The following is an 18,577-nucleotide window of genomic DNA, read 5'->3' as shown; positions in this document are numbered from 1 at the left end:
GTTAATTTATTTATTTAAATAATTGGAATGATTATTTAACTATGTATTCTTTTATAAAATGGTTTATAAAAGATGGGGTGTTTATATATTTTATAAAGTATAAAATATATAACATAAAAAAAAAAAAAATAAATAAATAAATAAATAAAATATGTTGGGGCCGATTTTGGGTGGGCCCCACACCCCACTCACTTGGTCAAAATTGTCAACATGCAAACATAGATGGAGTATGGACTTGTATAAACATCTAATCAAGAGTGTGCATGTAAATATAATGATCAATACTTACAACACTTTCAAGTAACCTTTTCAAAAAACACACCCTTTCTTTCTTTTCTCTCTAGCTCACGGCCAAAGAAGGGAAAGTTCGGGTCTCGGGTTTTTCGTGTTCAAGCTTCCTAGCATAGCTCGGTGCGTGTTGGAGGCTCGGGGTATATTCCGTTTGAGGGTTTTCCTTTGAAAGTCTTGCATTCATCATCATCTTCTTCAACCATCACTAAACTCTTAAAGGGTTAAGATTGTAAGTGTTTTATATGCTTTGATAGTTTAGTTATTCCCGTATCATTTGATCCTTGCTTCGGGTTTCTAGTAAATAGATTATTGGTAATCTTGAAATGAATAAACTAGGTTGTTCATATGTTTTAGTTTGTATATATCACGCTTCCGCCTTAATTGTGACTAGTTAAATGGTTAACTAAGTTTATAAATTCTATAGAAACCTAACATGGTCTTGTCGTTTATGAGATATCTTAATCGCAAAACAGCCTACCAGCAGGCTTCCCGAATCAGACTTGCACAACAGATTTGTAAAATAATAAAAACTAACTTTTACACGTCCAAATATTACAAGTTCAGACCTTTTAGAAACTAGACTCGACCTACTACATCATAGAATCAACAATCACGTCCAAATACAATATTAACATCAAGTTACAGCCATTTAAAAACGAATTCAAGAATCTGTCCAGCATCAGTTTTCATTAAAACTCAACATACAATTAACCTATGACTAACAATCATGCATGTAACCCTAATTCATCAACAAACAACATATATAATACACATAGGGTTTATGATTATCATGTTAAACCATGCAACCAAGTTAATAGAATGGATTAAAGAAGTGTTTAATTACCTAGTTAGTACTTTAACCCTTCAATCCAAGCTTGAATAATACTTGTATGTGTGTGTTGTGTGTGCTTGCGGTCGACAAGAAGAGAGGGGGAGGGGGGCAGCCGTCGATCAAGAGGGAGGGAGGGAGAAAGGGTTAGGGTTTGATAATAAGTTGTTTATATAATTAGTTAAATATATTACAAGTTACACATTGCACCCTAAACTTCTAGTTTAGTTTAATTCTAGCATAACTTGTCAATTACATCCATAATATTATGTTATACATACAAGCACAAATGTACACATATAAACGTAACACGTAATTATACCAAGTACTTGTTTATAATATTTATCGTATTTTCACCAACGGTTTGAGTCGACTCGTGTGTGTTTCGGTGAAATTCCGAAAGACTACTAGTGTAGTGATTGTCATGCGTCATTTAAACCCTAATTTAAATGTAATGAGATATGCGTTACTGTTTGTGTGATCTTAAGTTTGAATTAACGGAGTTCGGATTAATGGAGTTAACCTGAAATTAACGAGTGTCACATTTGCCAACGGGAGAACCTTACTTTCACTTGGAGGCATATGACTCTATTTGCAACATGATTGGGGGTCAAGGTTTCTCATTGGATGATGTTAAGTTGGTCATTTTTCAATTTTCATTGGAAGATAAGGCAAAAAGTTGGTTTTCTACATTGCCTTTCGCGTTGATTTATAGTTGAGCCAAGATGCAACAAAGGTTTTTGGTAGAGTTTTTCACGGCTCAAAAGACTAATGATGCAAAAAGGAGTTTGAGAAATTTTCAACAACAATCTGGTGAGATGTGTCATGAAGCATTTGAGCGATTTAACATGATGATCAAGAATTGTCCTCATCATGGTATTACTCTTCTTTGGTAACTATTGAATGCTTTTCATGAGGGGTTGAACACAAAAGATGAGCGGGATTTGATGTCGATTACAAATGGTACATTTGGTACTAATTATGAGCAAGATGACCGGGCGTTTTTGGAATAAATCCGCAAGAAGAGCAAGGCCGGAAATTGGAAGACCGCAAGTACATGTCGTAGAAGATTGAGGGGTGCAAACTACAAATCATATATATGATGTATGTAATAATTGTGGTGGATCAGGTCATGCATCAGATGCTTGTACGGTGGGTCAAGAACTAGTGGAGGAGGTAAACGCGATCCAAGGTCAAGGGGGAGGTGGTAGAAATTATAACATGAATCCGAACACTTACCACCCCGGGTTGAGAAATCATCCAAATTTTCGTTACGGGAATCTAGATACCAAATCCAATATGAATTTCCAAGGGAATCAAGGGAATTTTATTAGGTGCCAACAATACAACAATCAACGTAATTTTCTAGGTGGGAACAATCAAGGTTTTCAAGGGAAATTTCAACAAACGGGCAACGGTCAAAGTTCATCTAGTGGGAATGAAGTCATGGATATGCCTAGAATGATGCAACAAGACATGCAAAAGAGGAATCAACTTGATAAAGTGCACATGTTAAAAGATGAAGTCCGTGACATAGCCATTCAATCATTGACCACTCCAATGGGTCAACATGCAACCGAAGTGTCAGATTTGAAGAACAACAAAGGTCAATTGCCAAGTGTCAAAGGTAAATCCTTCTCATAGTTCTTCTCTTAACGTTCCTATTAATCATGTTAGTGTTTTAAGAAGTGGTAAAGAATATAAAACTAACTTATCACTGAGTTTGGTTGATAGGGTGGTTGAGGACATTACAGGGAATGAAAGTGATGAGGATGAGGCCTCACCCACAATCGTTTCTAAAGACTCAATTCCTGAAAAAATAGTTGAAAAACTAGGTTTGGGTAAAATTTTAGATGACAAAGACAAGGGAGTGGGATTAAGTCAAGTATCATTTCCTTCGGCTTTAGTTGACCCGGGTAAGAAAAATATAATTTCAAGAAGGGGCCTTAAAAAGAAGAAATGTGGGAGGTTTCCATACAAGTAAATGTGAATCTTCCTTTACTTGAGGCAATTAAGCAAGTACCCTCTTATGCCAATTTTTTAAAAGAATTGTGCACCCAAAAGAGGCAACAAAAAGTGCCTAAACGGGTTGATTTGACCGAGCAGGTAAGTGCGGTTTTGAAAGGAGATCCTCCACCTAAGCTCAACGATCCGGGAACACCTTTAATAAATATTCAAGTTGGTGATATTCTAATGTCAAGGGCGTTGTTAGATCTCGGATCCGAAGTAAGTATTTTACCGGGGGTTTATATGACCAATTCGATTTTGGTCCATTAAAATGGGTTGAGACAACGGTTGTTTTACCAATTTGTCTCATTAACTCACCCGAGGGATTATGCGGGATGCTATAGTAAAAGTGGATGAATTTCACTCTCTGGTTGACTTTTTGGTTTTGGATTATTCATCGGTTGACTCGAACCAACAAAAAAATGTCATATTGGGTCGACCATTTTTAAACACCGTCCATGCTATTATTGACTGTCGATCGGGTATGGTTGATATGGCTTTTGGAAATAGAAAGATGAATTTAATGTGTTTACTAACGGTTTTAATTCTTTATGTGGTGATGAGTGTTTTATGGTAGATATAGTTGACATGTGTGAACTGCATGATTATGAGGAAGATGCTTTGGAAGCATGTATTTGTGATTTTTCTGAACAGGTACATCTTTTTGCATTGAGGATGCAAGAGAAGAATCAAGAGTTGTTGGCGGCACAAGAGGGAAGACCGCCATGGATTCATCAAACTGAAAGTTTACCAGCCGAAATCAACTCGGATACAAAGCCTTTATTGGAGTGTCCACCGAAATTAGAGTTGAAATACTTGCCTAGCCATTTAAAGTATGCGTTGGCTGGGGGATAATGATACATTACCGGTCATTATTGCCTCTAATTTGGATGAGGTTCAAGAGCAAGAGTTGTTAAAGGTGTTGAAAATGAACAAGGCGGCTATAGGTTGGGCAATTGCTGGCTTAAAAGGCATTAGTCCATCCATAGTCATGCATAAAATTATCACCAACGAGGATGCAAAACCAACTCGGAGACTCAAAGAAGGTTGAATCCAAATTTTAGGGAAGTTGTGAAGAAGGGGGTAATAAAATGGTTAGATGCGGGAAATATCTATCCTATCTCGGATAGTGCTTGGGTCCTACACAGGTAGTACCTAAAAAAGCAGGTATACAGGTGATTAAAGACGAAATCGGTGAACAATCGCCACCCGACCGGTCACCGGGTGGCGAGTTTGCATTGATTATCGTAAATTAAATGCCGCTAAGTCTAAAGACCGTTTTACCTTTTATTGACTAAATCATTGAAAAATTATCGGGTCAAAAGTATTACTGTTTTTTGGATGGGAACTCGGGTTATAAATAAATTGCTATCCATCCGGATGACCAACACAAAACCACCTTCATGTGTCCGTATGACACTCCTCCTTTTCAGCGAATGCGATTCGGATTGTGTAATGCCCCAACCATATTTCAACATTGTATGTTGAGCACTTTTTCGGATATGGTCGGAGAATCACTTGAGGTATTTATGGATGACCTTTCCATTTTCAATCCAACTTATGAAACTTGTCTTAGTGAATTAGAAAAAGTTTTAAAAATGTGTGTTAAGACAAATTTGGTTTTATGTTGGGAGAAAATTCATTTCATGGTGCAAGAGGCTATTCTGTTGGGGCATGTTATTTCGGAAAGGGTAATGGAGGTGGATAAGGCAAAAATTTTGGTAATATCATATTTGCCTCCATCAAAAAATGTGAAAGGGGTAAGATCATTTTTGGGGCATCCGGGTTTTTATAGGAGGCTTATTAAAGGTTTTAGTGTGATCACTAAACCTTTATGTAATTTGTTGTTAAAATATGCTCATTTTGATTTTACTAATGACTGTTTGCAAGATTTTAAGATTTTGAAGGAACAGTTGGTGAAAGCTGCCATTTTGTAACCGCCGGATTGGACAAAGCGCTTCGAGATTATGTGTGATTCTAGTGATAATACCATAGGAGCGGTTTTGGGTCAAAGGATTGATAAGAAGCCGGAGGTAATTTATTATGCGAGTAAAACGTTATCCGAAGCACCAGTTAATTACACCTCCATCGAAATATAATTGCTTGTGGTGGTGTATGCTTTGGATAAGTTTCGCTCGTATATTTGGGGTAGTAAGGTGATCGTTTATTCGGAACATAGTGCGGTTCGATATTTGATGTAAAGGAGGATGCAAAGGTACGGTTGATTCAGTGGGTATTGCTTTTGCAAGAGTTTGATTTGAAGGTTCGGGATAAAAAAAGGTGTGAAAATGTAGTGGCGGATCACTTATCCCGAATTCCATTGGAAGGTGTTGATGACACGATGGAAATAAACGAACGGTTTCTCGATGAACAACTATTATCCATGTCGATCGCACCCTGGTATGCTCATTTTGTGAACTATTTAGCCACAGGGTCTATACCAAGTCATTGAGTAAAGAAAAAAGGCAACGGTTCATGGCCCAAGTGAACACAATATATTTGGGATGAACCGGACCTTTTCAAGATTGGGTCGGATCAAGTGATACGGAGGTGTATTTCCGATTCTGAGGTTTTGGAGGTGTTGACTAATGCACATGCATCGACGTGTGGGGGTCATTTTAGTGGTCAGAAAACAGGTTACCGAATTCTTTAATGTGGGTTTTATTGGCCCACCATTTTCAAAGACGCAAGTGAGTATGCCCGACATTGTTTAAATTGCCAAAAGAAGGGTAGCATTTCGAAAAGGGATGGAATGCCATTGCAACCGATTTTGGTGATAGAGATTTTTGATGTATGGGGCATTGACTTTATGGGATTATGTGTCAAAGTGGGTAGAAGTGGTAGCTACGAGAACTAACGATCATTCTGTGGTTTGCAAATTCATTCAATCAAACATCTTTGCTCGGTTTGGTATTCCGCGGGTTATTATTAGCGATGGTTGGTCGCATTTCAAGAATTTTAACTTTGGGAAGCTCTTAAAAAGATATATTGTGAATCACCGAATCGATACTCCATATCATCCGCAAATGAGTGGACAAGTCGAAGTGTCCAACCGACAAATCAAAGAAATTTTGATGAGACGGTGCGGGTTGATAGAAAGGATTGGACATCTAAGTTAGATGATGGGTTGGGGGAATACTGGACCGCCTTCAAAACTTCCATCAGTGCAAGTCCTTATCAGTTAGTATATGGTAAGGTGTGTCATGTACCAATGGAGTTGGCACATCAGGCACCATGGGCGATCAAGACTGTTAACACGGACTATAAGGAAGCTGGTGAGTTGAGAAACTTGAAATTGAATGAGATTGAAGAAATTCGGGATGAAGCATACGAATGCGCTTCCACATATAAAGACGAACTTAAAAAGGTTCATGATGCAAAGTTGAGGAAGAGGACTTTTGAAGTGGGTCAAAAAGTGTGGTTGTATAATTCAAGGTTGAAGTTGTTTTCGGGTAAGCTCAAGTAAGTGGATGGGTCCATATATCATTATAAGAGTGGGTTGGTTTGGTAATGTGGCGATAGAAGATGCTTAAGACCAAACGAAGCAAGTGGTGAATGGACAAAGACTCAAGCCTTACCTGGAAGGAAACGACATCAACATGCTCGATGTTAATAGGGTGAGTTACTTCTTACGCTCACCGGATGAGGAATCAAACTAAGAGGCCCACGTATGTTGTGTTTTTTAGTTTAGTTTAGTTTGGTTTTACAAAATTGCCGTTCTCTTCTTGGAGTGTGTTCGACTCAAGTGTGGGGAAGTTCTTACGATTTTCTTTACCGTGTTAGGGACAACTCGGATTTTTCATGGGGGGCAGGGCAATTTTTGTGTTTTTATAATATGTGTTTTCATAATATAATTTAAAATATAAAAAAAATTACCTTCAGACACCACCGTAACCTACGGTGGATACCATAAGCTATGGTGGATTTTGAAAGTCCTACGCCAGCCTTAAACTGCCTTAATGTGAACATCTTAGCCAGAGGCCACCGTACGGTAGGCCCTGAGAAAAGGGGCGTCGGGTTTTGTTTACTTAATATAAAAAAATAATAATAACAACTAACCTCCACCACAAAGACGGGATCTATCTTCTCCAACCACAAATTTTGCTTATCATCTTCCTCATCTCTCCCAACCTTTAAACCCTAAATTCCCACTTCAAACCATCACAATTTCTGGCTAAAATTAAGTGATTTTTGGGTCTATTTTGGCTAAAATTTCACAAGGATTCCAATGGTGTACTCGTATTGTGAAGAATATTGTGTTTTGGTGGTCTATTTTGGACAAATAGGTTCGAAACTTTTTGGGATTTTTGTGGGTTTTGGTTTATATTGAATCTTTTGTCATATCCTTATCTCCTAAGACACCAAGGTATGTAAATTCTTTTCATTATTGAAGGTGTCTTGTAAGGAAAATTGTAAGTTGTTCAAAATAATTTTGCATCCACACTTGCTTGAATTTTTTAAATGATATGGACTTGTGATTTTAATGGGTTATGTTTGTAGATATTAAGTATTGATTCAAATATATTTTTGGGCAGATTTTGGTTATTTAGTTGACATAATGCTCAAAATTTTTGAAAATGTTGATTATTGTGTTTAATTTGCATCGACAACCATAGTGTCAAGCAAGTGTGGGGATGTTTAAGATTTAAGAAAGTAAACTTGTTCCTGGGTTGTTGTTTGTTGTGTTTACAGAATGGGTCGCAAAGGAAAAGAGCCAGTTGGGTCTTCTAGCTATCCGGCTGAGCAGCAAAAAAGGAGAAAATTAATACTTCAGCCGGATGTAGAAGAGGAACAAGAAGATTAGAAAGGTGAGAAACCAATTTGAAATTCGGGGTCTTTGACAGACCAACCGATTGAATGGTAACCAGAACTGCTTCATGAACAAATGAACTATTTAGCTCAGAAGAAAGAGGCGTTCATTTTTGAAAAAGAGGGAAGCGAAGTTGGTCCGTTTGGTGTCACTGATAAGTTTCGTGCTTTGGGTTGGGAAACTGCTCTAAAGTGTTATGAATGAGAGTCGACTAATTTGTTTGATATGGAGATACAGGAATGGGTTGCTACCTTATGATGTGTTACAAGTAGTAATCCATCAAAGACAAAGTTAATCGGTATTGTGAATGGGATTGAGGTGAAGATGTCGTTTGATAGCTTGAGACGGGTTGCGAAGTTTGACACCAAGCTAGCTAATCAGTATATGTTACCGAGTTGGGATGATTTGTATTTTATGCCTGAAAAGCACCCAATGTGGAACACGATGTTGGATTATTTTTTTTTTCCAAGAACATTCGCCAGAAAGCTTTATTAGAAAAATCTAAAGATTGAAGCACACTTAATGTTGATGATAAGTATACATAATATCATTCCGTGACGGGGGGATGATTGAGGTAAGGTATCCCAAGGTACCAATCTTATACTCATTGTTACATGGATCACCGCTCAAATAAGATGTAGGGAAAATATGTATAAATTATGTGAATGAAGAACTGCATAAATATACAAATTACTGAATTGCTAAAAGAATGGCCATGGTTAAAATATATTTTTAAATAACTTGAAAGGAAACAATTGGTTGTGGCAATGATTATTATTATAGAAAACACTAATTAATTAATTGTGTGGCAATTATATAAATGGAAGTTGTACTAGGTGTCTAGAAAAAAGACATGCGAATACATAGTTTTGTTTTAATAGTATAGGCAGATTATTTCAATGAATTATAAGTATAAAATTTGATAAAGAGCTTAAACTTTTACTTAGATTATATAGAGATTTCAATGTAAATATCAAAACCGAATAGATCTACTTTTCACTAGGGCATAATTATATGGTTACGTTGTAGTTATATTAAAATGATATAATACAATATTGTGAGAAGCTAACTAGAAGAAACCCTAAACCCTAAACCTTAGGTCTAGGTGCTTTTCTTCTATTATTCAAGGCTCTTTATTTTGGGGGCGTATATGATTCTTGCGCTCCGGGATGAGGAGATGTAAGAAAAATCACCAACTTGACGCTTAGCCCAAGTATCATATTTGGTTATTTACTAAAATCGCCCTTTGGGGGGGGATGTGTTGAAACCCGTTACGGATCTAGCCACTATGATACATCGATTATACAATACGAATCTAAACGTTAATTATTACTTTATTGATAAATATGGAAGAATACATTATGGTGGATGGAAATAACTTATGGAGAGCATAATTTAGATCTAGATCTCTCTTTTAAATATGTACACCTACAAATGAGCATGAATATGCCTATTTATAGGCCAAAGCACCAATTCGTTAATTTAGTCTAATTCGTTATATCTTCATAACGACTTAGACTCCATTCGTTATGATTCCATAACGAGTGATGATAACTTAACGAACCAGCCTCCATTCGTTATATTACATAACGAATGGGCTTATAAACTTAACGAACTAGCTCTCGTTCGTTATGCTACCATAACGAATGAGCTTATACCTTAACGAACTAGCCTAGCATATAACGAATGGACCTCATTCGCTATACAAACCATAGCGAATGGGCCATTTACAATAAATAAACAATCTAGACTATGTATAACTTATTCGAATGCTACGGACAACCATTTCGTGCACTAACAGACACCCCCTTTTCCATAGCTATCGAATACTTTAATCTTGAATACTTTAACTGCAAATCACCAGTCACAAACCGTGCACTAACAGACTCCCCCTTGATTGATGATTTTCGGGCTTGTGCAAACGGACAATCTTTAAATCTTTTCAGCAAACCAACAACCTGTAGCTTCTCATATTAGATCACCCCCTCATTGTGAGCAACTCTTGGAGATCATTCTGATCATCCACTGGCGTATGATATGGTTAAATCTTTCAACAATCAGCAGCAAGTCATCAGCTATCCGTCAACACCGGTAAAAGAAAAAAACATATCTTTTCGTTTAACCTCGTCACACATCTTCATGAACAACTCGATCATTCAACATCTTTCACTTAGGTTTTCCCTCTCTTGATAACGTGTATCCAAATATACTCTTTGAAGCTCTTCCACATGTCGTTCGCAAAGATGCACAATGTTTGGGCATCATAAGATTCAGAGTTCCAACCTCCATTAATAAACCTCAAATGATCAAATTCTTCACTCCAATGCCAAGACTCGTATATTCTTCAATAAGATCAACTCGTTCGAGAATCGTCCCCCTCAACAGAAGTAATCCGCCATTTACTCGTAGCCAACATAGTCAGGATCAAGTCCCTCAGAAAGAAGTAAACGAACAGACACTCGTATCCCACATAGTCAGGTTTCAATCTTTTAACAAATCAATCACCAATCGAAGAACACTTGCAGTCTTGAACTCAGTCAAACGTAGCTATGTAAGCATGAATTACCACCCGAATTGCAGTAATTTTTCAAGAAACCTTGCAAATGTAGGAAGATACGAGCCAAATAATCTCAAATGAAAGTTTTATCTCCCCCTTTTCTTGACAAATTCGGCAAGGTCTTAAATAATCTTCAATGAGTACAAACAAACACACTCCTCCTTAAATTACACGAGATCTCCCCCTCGACCAGTCGAAACGCATAAACAGTCAGCAGAAAAATACATTACCAAAATTTGCACGAAGAGTCTCCAATACATTAGAAACATCCCAGAAAAATTTCAATTAAGAAAATTTTTCCCAATTTTCCCGCCAAAAATTCATCGAAAAATTTCGAAAAATAAATTTTAATGCCAAAATTTTCAAGAATAAAAACTCACTCACAAGGAGTATTCTGGAAAAAATTCACGCAAGAAAATTTTTCCCGCCATTTTTTTTTTTAACGAATTGCCTCTCTAATTCGTTATAAATAATTCTCCCATTCGTTAACTTAGTTCGTCATCTCCATTCGTTAACTCAGTTCGTTATAAATTATCCACCATTCATCAACCATTCACTGATTCGTTATACACTTAACGAATCAACTCAATTCGTTATAAATAATCATCCCATTCGTTATAACAGTTACACGAATGGCCTCCCATTCGTTAAGATTTCACTTCGTTATAACAGTTAACGAATCACCTTAATTCGTTGTCAATACCTTAACGAATCACCTTCACGAAATAACTTAACGAATTGCCTTAATTCGTTATCATAACCTTAGCGAAGTAGCTTAACGAATCACTCTAATTCGTTATCGTAACCTTAACGAATTAGCTTAACGAATTAACTTGATTCGTTAAATATTCCATAACGAATTGCTACAATAGATTCGTTAGACTTTCCTAACGAATCAGCTACAGTAATAGCGAATCGCTACAGTAACGAATCAGGTTGTTGGATCTGTAACTGCTTCGCCGGAAAAAGCTGTTACATCGCCGGAAAAACTAGATCTGGCCGGAATCTGGATTTTTTGAACTTCATCCATGGTGAAATCATCAAAACACCATAAATAACCATGAAAATCTACCCGAACACTCGGATTTTCACCACGATTCCGAATATATCAACCATTAAACTTAACAACCATTAATTCAACATCAATTAACTTAACCCATATCATGCTCTTCCATGGTGAAACCTTCAATTCACCATAATTAACCACCAAATTCCACAGAAACATGAGGATTTCAATTCTAAACACAAATCCATCATCCAATTAACTTAACAATCACTAAATCATCATAAACCGAATTCAAAAGTTAACATACTCTTCCATGGTGAATCACTCAATACACCATAACTTAACACCAAATTACACAGGAAGTTCCCTCTTCCATCCATAAACACGAATTCACACTCAAATCCACCAATAACACACTAATTTACTCCAGATCTGACCAAAACCCGAAGAACATGAAAAATATGAAAAACTCAGATTCATACCTTAATCGAAGCATCAAGAGCAGCTCCTGCTCTGATACCACTTGTTTGATCCCATTTTAACTCGTTATAATCAATATTTTAGATCTAATCCAGATCTATATGGCAATATTAATTATACGGATCTAACTCTCGAATACCTTAGTTCGATTGCTATTCATATGTAGTATATATTATCAATAAGTTTAACGTGAAGCTTGAGAGAGAGAGAGAGAGAATACTTTAAATCTTTCTGAATAATATTAATTCTCTCAAAACTTCGACATTTTACAAGTGAACAGTGGTTCACTATTTATAGAAGACGATCTGGTTCGCTAACATCCCCTAGCGAACCAGCATCCGCTATGTTAAATAAATTAACTTAACGAACCACCCCCTGATTCGTTAACATCCCCTAACGAATCAGGAGGGAATACATTATAATGTCTTAGTTCGCTAACATTCCTAGCGAACTAGACTTAACCTTAATGAACTAGTCTTAGTTCGCTAACATTCCTAGCGAACTAGACTTAAACATAACGAATTAGACTAAAATAAACATTAAATATTACATTTAAATATCAAATAAACATTAATGATAATTACAAAGACTCTAGACGCAAAACCGTGCACTAACAGACACCCCCTCGTCTTGAGCTCTTTGTCTTTAACTTATTTGAAACGCTTGCCAATCTCTGCAACTATGAATCCTATGTTCATGGCATACACGAACGACACATTGGAATTGCATAGCCAGGTCATAATCTTCTTGGCGTTCAAACAAAATTTGCTTCCTGTGTAGCACGTCATTGTCTGTCTCTGATAAATTAACCAACCACATCGGATCGATTATCTTGATGAGCTCAGTCTGTAGTCCTCGACCACGAACAATAACGGCCTTGCCAGTACGATTGTCATAGTACCAACGGTTGAAAGACAGATAAATATCTTGAGGCATTGTCTTCACAGGAACTCTTTTCATTGTCTTTGGTGGCATCACTTTCAAGACAAGTTTCTTCCAGCCGGTCCTTGGATCAATCTAATCAGTACGTTTACGTCTTGAGACCTGGGGCTTGAAGAATTTGAAGCCATGATTGACCTCGAATAGTAAGTGTTGATGAAACCACTCAGCAGTTCGGTTACCCCCACGATTGATAAATGGACGTCTCGCGAGGGTGCGTACGTCCCAACGCGGTAGTGTTAAAACATCCATTATCCTCTCGTAATATTGGACACCCTTTTCCCATTTAACAATACATACCTTAAGGTCTGAATCGTAGAGCCAGGAGACAATATCACCATATACCTTAGAAACAGTCTTGAAGGTAGTCATCTGATTTGCCTCAATTCAAGCAGCAGCTGTATCCTTTCTTTCTTTATCTACATACTGATAAGCACTGATGATCTTACCCACTTTCTGGTGTTTGAGCCATCTTTCAATGTCATCATCAGTCACTTCTTTGAGTGAAGGAACAGTCCGTTGCACAATCTTCTCCAATTCATTCTCAGTCTCCTTAATTACGTCTTCATTGAATACCGGAGCACCTTGATCAACATTTGCGTGTTGATACAAGTCCGGGTACTCTTCAGCTGTCACATCCTCCATTTCAATCTCCTCGTTCTCATAAATAAAATCTATATTCATAAATAATGGAACAACCTCCATTTCTTCCTCATTGATCACTTCGACATCGGGCTCAGTCTCTAACTCAGTCAACTGATCGTCATTTAGCCCAAGCAGAATCGAAATCTGCTCCCGTGTCAAAGATCTAACCACAAACTCACCGATCTGTATCTCATCTTTGTTCACCATACTTCTAACCATTCCCAATTCATCAATAAATGTCACCGTGTTAGCCTCAATCATTTCTATTGGCTTGGCTGCTGTTGGATCTTGATATGAAATTATCTGCTTGTTCGAATCATCAGCGCCACTGACATCAGCACCAGAGGATGAACCGTGCGATTGTTTAGGCTCACCTCCTGCATCAGACTCGTCAGGATCATCATCATCATTTTGAGTTTCTTGAGGGCATCTTCTTTACAAGTTAATTGTAAAATTAACTCATCTTGTTCTTTTAATTTCACCCCCTGAGACTCAACAATCGCACGCAACGACTTGGTCTCTTTCTGACAGAACGAAATATAGCTCATCATTTTTCGTTGATTCTCCATGAGTCGTTCTTGATTGAGTCGATCAGCTGCCATTTGATTTTCATATAAATGTAGCAGATTAAGCAACATTTCCGTTTGACGTCCAGGTGACAAATTGTATACAGATGGATGAACTGGTTGAATAGGTCCCTGAGGCCGAGTGATTCTCATGAAAGAGACATCACTAGGCGGAGGCGGAGGAAAAGTAGTTGTTGGCAGAGGGGGAGGTCCCATTGAAGTGGTTGAAGAAACAGTTGACAGCACAGCAGGAGGCCTCGGTATTTCGGTCAACGCCATTTGAGGAATTAAACCGAGCCTCTCAGGTGACACCATCGTCGTTGTCAAGGTGAGCATCGGAGTGCTAGTAGTTAGCGGCACCGCCGAGCTTTGAGTAGTTGATTGACGTGGTAGTGGTGTTCCAATAATTACCCCAGCCCCAGCAGACACACGAGGCTTCTTCGATGGTTCATCAGTAGCTACCCGCTTTGCCCTTTCGTTTTCGTTCTAGCTGAACTTTCATGGTGGCAGCTAGGGCAGCATCGACTGCATCTTGTTGTTCTTTCAGAGCTCGCTCACCAGCTCCATCATCACCATCATCATTGTTACCATCATTGTTCCCACCTTCTCCTCCTTCATGCTCGGAATCCGAATCATCATGTATCCAGCGCTCATTAGGAGGACATACGTAATCCGGATTGATTACATGACCAATCATCCGTTTGTCCTGTGGCTTGTCTTTTCTATATATTAACATACGATGCACCGTTTCAGCTTTCATATGTTCCATATCAAGAATATCGTTCACCAACGATCGATCAATCACCAAATTCGGTATCAGGTCCTAAATAATTAGCTGTAAAAAGCATGGATACATTAAGAACTTCTTCGACGGTAGAGTTTGCTGAACTTGCTCTTTCAGATGATCAAAGATAAACGCCGATTGTAAACTTAGTCTGCATTCATCGAAACGACCTCGACGTCCACTCAAGCAATGAAGTAAGACATGCATCAAATACTTGTATGGTGGACACAACCCATTCTTGTTCAACATGGACCGACGAATATCACCCCCATAATTTAATCGTGTGAATAAACCCCTAACTAGCGTCCTGTCAAATTCACTCGGATAATCATCACTATCGTCAAATTGAAGTACCCGACGAATGACCTCAACATCAATCGTAATGGGAATCTGATTGATTGTAGCTTGAACCCAATTATTTTCTTCAACATATACCGCCGTGTTCCAAAATTGTCTGATTATACTAAGATACACCTTAGGTTTAGCAGTGATTGCATAATGTATCTTCGAACGGCGTAAGAAATTCAACATAGCTCCGAACGTCCTTAAATCAGCCACATCATGATCGACATAAGCACAGATGTTGTGCTTCTTATCGAACGGTAATAGAATCATTTCGACTTGTTGAGCTTGTTGTTGTGGTTGTTCTTGACGAGGTTGTTCCTGTGGTTGTTCTTGTTCAACCATGATTTACTGTATAAATAAAACCAATATGAGAATAGATATCACAATATATAAACAAAAGATATGTGTAATTAATCTAGTTACACGTATTAGACAATTTAAATCCTTTAATTAAATTAAATGAATATTAAATTTTTTTTTTAATGTCATTCGTTAAGAATCACACTGATTCGTTATACAAAGATAACGAATCACGCGATTCGCTATCAAGTAAATAACTTAACGAACTGGACCTAGCGAATCACTATTTAATTTTAACGAACTAATCTCTAGTTCGTCATATTTTAAACGAATCAAACTCTGATTCGTGTGACATCTTATTCGCTAAGCTAGTTCGTGTAAAATCTTAACGAATTGGACACGAAACAGTTCCAATTCGCTAAGACTAACGAATGGTCATAATTAAGACTTTTTCTTTGACTTCACAAAGTCAAGGTCAAAATTATCAAGAACAATAATAGTCAACAACTTAAACCCAGATTCAATTCGGCCATAACCATCGTTGAACCATCAAGATAATCAGCTTGTTAAGCTCGGAAACACACTCGTTAATGTAGGTGAATGAGATTGAGACTCATTACCCAAATGTGTTAATAATCAAACGAACCAACAGTGAATATCAAAAACACATAACAATAATTAACCCAGCAAACAATAATCAAATATTGATTAGAGTCCACCAAGGGTATCGGAAAGTGATTCCGATCAAAATGATATCAAAATCAGACAATTAAGAACATAAATTATACACAAACGAGTTTCAAAGGTTCAAAACCCTTAAACCCTTAAAACTACATAATTCAACAGTTAATTCATTGTCATTTTTGACGGTAATGATATCGCCAAGAACATTTATACCTTAGAAACTCAAATTGACCTTTGAAATGTTCAAACTTAAAGATCGAAAATATCAGAGAGAATTTGAACAGTTTCTGAAAGATGAAGAAAGAAGACGAACAGTGGCATACTATTCGTTATCTTGTCTTATATAGCAGTGCACGAAACCCTAGGCACAACTTGCACGAATCAAACGATTCGTTTAACTTAAAGTTAGCGAATTAGCCCATCCGCTAACACAATTCGTTACCAAATGTTAGCGAATCACGATGTGATTCGTTAAATTAAAGATAGCGAATCAAGACATGATTCGTGTCATGATTCGTTAAATATGTATAACGAAGGGATGATTCGTTACAGAGTGCGGAAGCGAATTAGATTAGCGAACCAGAAGCTAGTTCGCTAAAGAATCATCTAGTTCGTTAACCATACATAACGAATTGGATTTTAGCGAATTAAACCCTTTTATTTAATTTTAAAGTATATAATTAAATGAATGAATAAATTAATGAAATAAATAAAGAATTAAATTAAATCAATAAGTTAAATTATCGAGAAATCCTTATATCCCGACAACCTAATACGTTAAAATTGTTTCAGATTACCGAAACTTAACTTAAAGATTTATTTAAATATTTTGTATAAATATGACGAAAATATTTTTGGAATTTGTACCACTGTATTTTTGAAAATATTTTGTATAAATATTTTTGAAAATATTATATCAGATAACACTGTTGAAACCCGTTACGGATCTAGCCGCTATGATACATCGATTATACAATACGAATCTAAACGTTAAATTATTACTTTATTGATAAATATGGAATAATACATTATGGTGGATGGAAATAACTTATGGAGAGCATAATTTAGATCTAGATCTCTCTTTTAAATATGTACACCTACAAATGAGCATGAATATGCCTATTTATAGGCCAAAGCACCAATTCATTAATTTAGTCTAATTCGTTATATCTTCATAACGAATTAGACTCCATTCGTTATGATTCCATAACGAGTGATGATAACTTAACGAACCAGCCTCCATTCGTTATATTACATAACAAATGGGCTTATAAACTTAACGAACAAGCTCTCATTCGTTATGCTACCATAACGAATGAGCTTATACCTTAACGAACTAGCCTAGCATATAACTAATGGACCTCATTCGCTATACAAACCATAGCGAATGGGCCATTTACAATAAATAAACAATCTAGACTATGTATAACTTATTCGAATGCTACGGACAACCATTTCGTGCACTAACAGACACCCCCTTTTCCGTAGCTATCGAATAATTTAATCTTGAATACTTTAACTGTAAATCACCAGTCACAAACCGTGCACTAACATGATGAATTGTTAGTGTAGACGATATGGAAGATATAATAGGAGGCCATGTATGCTTAGGTTCCATATGTATACTTGGTTTAATTTGGCATATCTTAACCAAACTTTTCGCATGGGCTCGACGTGCACTTGCATGGTCTGGAGAGGCTTACTTATCATATAGTTTAGCGGCTATATATCTCTTTGGTTTCATAGCTTGTTGTTTTGTCTGGTTCAATAATACGTCTTATCCTAGTGAGTTTTTTAGGGTTTAGGGTTTTTTGGTGATGAGTAATATATGGAAAAGCAGAAAGAGTGTGGATAGCAAAATCATACCTCATTGTCGATTAATCACCGCGTTGCTAAAGATGTATAGGGAAATAAATGCTGGTGATTAGGGCTTGTACAGAAGAATCATACCGTTTGATATTACTCGTTTTGTGTTTGGTTGGGAATACAAACAGTCTGAGAGGTATCACAAGCTGAAGAGTGATAGAAGAAGATGGAGAGTGTTGAAGGCAGACGCAAGACCGTTGCAACCGGGTGAAGAGGATAAGCCTAAGAATGAGGAAAGTGGTGAAAGTGGAGATGAGGATTATCAACATAATCCGAATGTGGACCCCATGGATTCGGATCCAGCGGGGTCGAGTAGGGGTGAAAGGCAACTGGGTGTTCAGTCAGGGTATTTGGGAAGTGTGTTTGATTATGCACAAAGGCCGTATGATTCAAATTGGGCCTACCAAGGGACCATGCAAGAGGTGGTGGAACAACAACAACCACCTACTTTTGCGGATTGGTCCGAAT

At 37.2% G+C, this 18,577-nt stretch overlaps 1 non-coding gene across 1 annotated transcript; it reads right to left on the bottom strand.

Annotated features, from left to right (window-relative positions):
• Nucleotides 1-1,891: 1,891 nt before the first annotated feature.
• Nucleotides 1,892-2,000, bottom strand: LOC143565150 (small nucleolar RNA R71). Its single transcript, XR_013141006.1, has one exon. It is a non-coding gene; the product is annotated as a small nucleolar RNA R71 (small nucleolar RNA).
• Between the last annotated feature and the right edge of the window lie 16,577 nt (nt 2,001-18,577).

Source organism: Bidens hawaiensis, unplaced genomic scaffold (assembly GCF_021521415.1).
Source record: "Bidens hawaiensis isolate Kalapana, Puna unplaced genomic scaffold, B.hawaiensis_p1.1 tig00022290_1, whole genome shotgun sequence".
NCBI classification, from domain to species: Eukaryota; Viridiplantae; Streptophyta; class Magnoliopsida; order Asterales; family Asteraceae; genus Bidens; species Bidens hawaiensis.
The sequence above is the reverse complement of the archived record's forward strand: the minus strand, read 5'-3'. Positions and strand labels throughout refer to the sequence as shown.